This window comes from Triticum aestivum, chromosome 5D, assembly GCF_018294505.1.
Source record: "Triticum aestivum cultivar Chinese Spring chromosome 5D, IWGSC CS RefSeq v2.1, whole genome shotgun sequence".
In the NCBI taxonomy this organism is placed as follows: domain Eukaryota; kingdom Viridiplantae; phylum Streptophyta; class Magnoliopsida; order Poales; family Poaceae; genus Triticum; species Triticum aestivum.
Window position 1 is genome coordinate 144,141,337 of NC_057808.1, and position 4,288 is coordinate 144,145,624.

At 42.4% G+C, this 4,288-nt stretch overlaps 1 long non-coding RNA gene across 1 annotated transcript; it reads left to right on the top strand.

Moving 5' to 3' along the window:
• Nucleotides 1–221: 221 nt before the first annotated feature.
• Nucleotides 222–3,683, top strand: LOC123124498 (uncharacterized). The gene is made up of 3 exons (XR_006461105.1): nucleotides 222–558; nucleotides 640–2,371; nucleotides 3,428–3,683. It is a non-coding gene; the product is annotated as an uncharacterized lncRNA (long non-coding RNA).
• Nucleotides 3,684–4,288: the final 605 nt, after the last annotated feature.

Below are 4,288 nucleotides of genomic sequence, written 5' to 3' on the forward strand. Positions count from 1 at the left end.
GGCCTAGCCTTTTTTCTTCATATACCATTTGGACCGTCATGGATGGTTCTAGCTGATGTGCCATTTGTTTGGCCCACAGGTCAGTCGAATGTAAAGAAACCGAAACTGAGAGCGCGCGCGTGGCGAAAGAAAATTTTAAGTCGCCAGCGCGGGGTGTTGAAATTTTCGAGCGGCCCATTTAACTGCAGAGTCCACGCCAGCCTAACCCTAATTACCCTTCTCCCAGCTCCTCCCCTACCAACCTTCAGTCGCCGCCACTCTACCTATCCTCCTCATGCCACTCCACCGGCGTCGGCGCTGAACCACCCCGCGCCGCTTCACCACCGCCGGCACTGAACCACCCCACGCCGAGCCGCTCCCCACCATTCCCCTCCCCTCACCATTCAGATCTCCACCAGTCCTACCCCTCGAGCCGAGGCGACAGCGGTGGCAGCGGGACCAACGGCCGGACTTGGAAGTCCCCGAGGTCACCGGCGGCGGGGCCGACAGCAGGATTTGGAAGTCCCCGAGGTCACCGGCAGCGGGCACGGATCCAGCTCCATCCGATTGAGAGCCCATGTGTGTAAGGAATCACCCATCTTGGTTGTTCATCGGGATTGAGTGCTTACATAGTTTCGTATTTGGGTTGGGGATCTGCAGGTCGGTCTCATGGGGATGGTTAGCTGCAAGGTGGAGCGGAACACATACGTGTCCTTCACGCTCGACGACGGCACTGACTACATCGATTTCATCAGATGGTGAGTGAAGAGCACCGACGGCCCTGATGATGTTGGCTATTAGTACGACAGTGCAAGAAATCTAGTAATATGGGAATAAACCCACAGATTCTTAACCATCTCTGATTAGTTCAGTAATTGAGTTCCAGATGTGTTTTAGGATACAAGTTGCACGTGATTGAGACGGGTTTTCCAATTTACATGTTGCGCAAGATTCATCTCTCTTTCCATCCCTTTGTCTTGCCTTTGGTCTTCCTACGTCCAGGGGAATGGCTTGCTTGCTGTTCACTTCATACATAATACTTGTTCTTCCCAGAATACTGTCAGACACCATACTCCATCTTATTTACTGATGATTTTTAGGGGTTCTCATGCTTGTTTATTCTGGATTTCTCTGTTAGAACTGCTTATGTGTCCATCTGCGAGAATGGCTACTGGTCAGTTTGTCTATTTCTTGCCTTCCTTGCTCCCTAGTACTGTTCATTATACTGTCTCTTAGGAACCTCAATTACTTATTTCTTTCTACCGTGAGGTATTTGTTCAGTTTCAATCTGAATCGCCTAACTTGGAGTGACAATCCGCATTGAGCTGGTATATCTCGAATGTATGCAACAGTATTTAACTACTAGATGTAAATGTAAAAAATGTTGATATAACTTCAGACATTTTAATTTTGGAAGACAATGATTACCCCAATGCAATTGGAGTTCAGTCAGTGTTTACTATTGCTCACTTGTTATACAGTGTACTGCCTATCTATGTTAGAACACTTGTTGGTTCTTTTAGGAATGGTAAATCTCACCATGGACTCATTGTTTGGGCAACAAAAAACACTTGTGTTTATTATTACTAATCTTATGCCAATTGACAATTATTACTGAGCAAACAGAAGTGATGGCCGCATTGTGAAGAGCACCTTATATATGCGTCAGGTTTGGTCACCTCTGAATGTTCAGACAGTTGTGGTGGTGTGTCCACTTCAGATTTTTATTAAAACCTGAAGTAATATTGCATTTATTTAATGTGGTCAATACTTTCATGTAGTCTGGAACATGATGAGTCACTATTGCGCGTGTTTCAGTATGCCAAAGCTGAAAACATGTGTGGCACATCTTGTGAAAACTATCTTACTTTTGGTTGTGTCGTGTGTGCTATCTCTGCACCTGCACTTGCATGCTATTGGACATCTTAATCTTATGCTAATAACTATGCATTTATTACTATATGACATGTAAAGTTAATTTAAGATGACCGATCATTTGGCTAGCTTCCACATGTTACAATGTTATACTCTGTCACCTAGCTAGCTTGTCATATTAGGGTAAATATTTTGGTTTGGCATGGCTATCATAAGCAGATGATGCTTTTGTAATCCTTTTTATTTTCTATTGGTGGCGTGTCTAACATTGCCAATACCATGATGTGGTCTATGTTCATTCCCAGTTCACCATGATGGCAGGGTGCGGCAACGTGCTCCTTCAGGTTCTAGTATGTTCGTAATTTACCAATGTAAATGCTGAAATCTATTAATTCAGTGTACCATCATTGTCTCATAGGTCCTGAACATGCTTAACTGGGAACTTAACTGGGAAGCTCAGAATGCTAATTTATGTCAATTGTAAACTAGCATCCCTTTGTGATTTATGAACTTTGAGGTATGAACTCTGAACTTTTTTCGACAGAGATAATTGTTCCTTGTATCTCATCTCATATGGAAGTGTGGGCGGAGATAATTATGTACCTTTTATGCCATGAAGGCTAATCAGTAAATGGGAGAATGCATGCTTTTTTTCTTCCAACATATTTTACTGTTCTTCACAATTCCTAGGTGTGGTTAATCTAGATGTGAAGGTTTGGTCTGAAAGCATTAGACTAAATTTGAACCATTAGGTTCATCTTTGTTCTAAGGAACGTGCTACGCGTTGGTCAGCAGATCTTTTAAAAAGATCCATCGAGTAGCGATCTGTCAGATCTTTTTTTTGTAACATAGGTCTTCTTGCATAATTTTTTTTGCAGTAGAGGTCTTGTTGCAGAAAAAATTGCGTCTCCCTTTTTTGCGTCATAGGTGTTGTTGGGGAAGGGACTTTTGGAACACAAGTGATGTTGCAAAAAAAATCACAACAAAGATGTAGTTAGAATAGTGTGGTGTGCGCGCCACACATGGGACACGCGTCTTGTGCCGGAGGCGACGGACGCCTTTGTTGGATCAGTAGGCTGTTCCCATGCTTTTCCCTTGTTCTAAAGTGGTTAACTGAAGTTCTCTCATGCTCGTGAAAGAATTCCACTGTTAAAATAATGATATCACTAGGTGGATCATTTAATTGCCTATAATGGTTTTGCTTTTAAGTGTTTTTTATTTTACATGAAAAAGCAAGTTTGATAGGAATTAACTTTAATTGGTGAAGAAACTATGCCTCCAGTATTACTTTTTCTGGTTTTCTAACTAGAAACTACAGTACATTGTATTGTGTGAACCATCCTGTAGTGTATGACCCATACTATATTGCATGGACCATCTGTTTTGATAGACCAAGCCCTATCAGTGTATATAAACTTGATTTTTTGTGGTACTTGATGAATAAGAAATGATGTCTCCATCCTTTGCTTAAAAATTACTTGGAAAAGCAACTATATCATTACTCTCTAGATTCATTTGGGGGCTGGCTGTTATTACTTACTATAATTTTGTATATGTTTTGGATTCTATGCAGGTTGGCACTCAGCTGGAGATTGAAGTTTTTAGCAGGAATTACTTAGCCTCGAATAACTACCTGGAAGCATTAGTGGTGTAGTGTTGGAGATTAAATCCAGCTAGTAGTATATTTACTCGAAATTTTTAAAAATAATGCTTATAGTTCTTTCTAGATATGTATGTGATGTTTTGATACAAATATTTGTTTTCAGAAATCAGTCTAGATTGTTGGAAGTTTGTATTTTCTTACGACCAGATGCTATTGTGTGAATGAATTTGTCTTGTTGCAAATTGGGTCGCATGAAAAATCACGCTGGAAAAAAATGGGCTAATGGTTGGACTAAAAGAATAGGTATTCTAATGGGTAGAACTAAAGTAAGTGGCTAATGGGTTGGACTGGACCAAAATTATTGGGCTAAAACCTTAATTGGGCTTGTTACTACATGGGCCATGTTGGCTGCCATGTCTGATCCACGTAGACGCCACCTCAGGTCCATGCTGCTACCATGTCATGTATATCTGTGACGACTTAGTCTGTCTTGGAATATTGGGCCCGGTGAGCCTAGGGACAGATCTATAACGGCCAAAAACCGTCAAGGAAGGTACTGTGCCAAATTATGACGTGATATACATGACGGATTTCAAGTCCGTCACGTCTGCGCATCCACGACGGTTTTTCATTGATCCATGACTGTCATCGATTAACAGGTTTCTTGTAGTGGCGAGGCGGCGACGGACGGGACAGGCCTCAGTCCCGTCCCCGGTAAAGCTTAGGGACACCTAAGCGACGCATTAAATGCGTCTTGTCCTGTAATACGGGCGATAAGCTCGCAGCGCTGTAGACCTTTCCACCTCCTGTGTGCCACGGTGGCAACCCCTT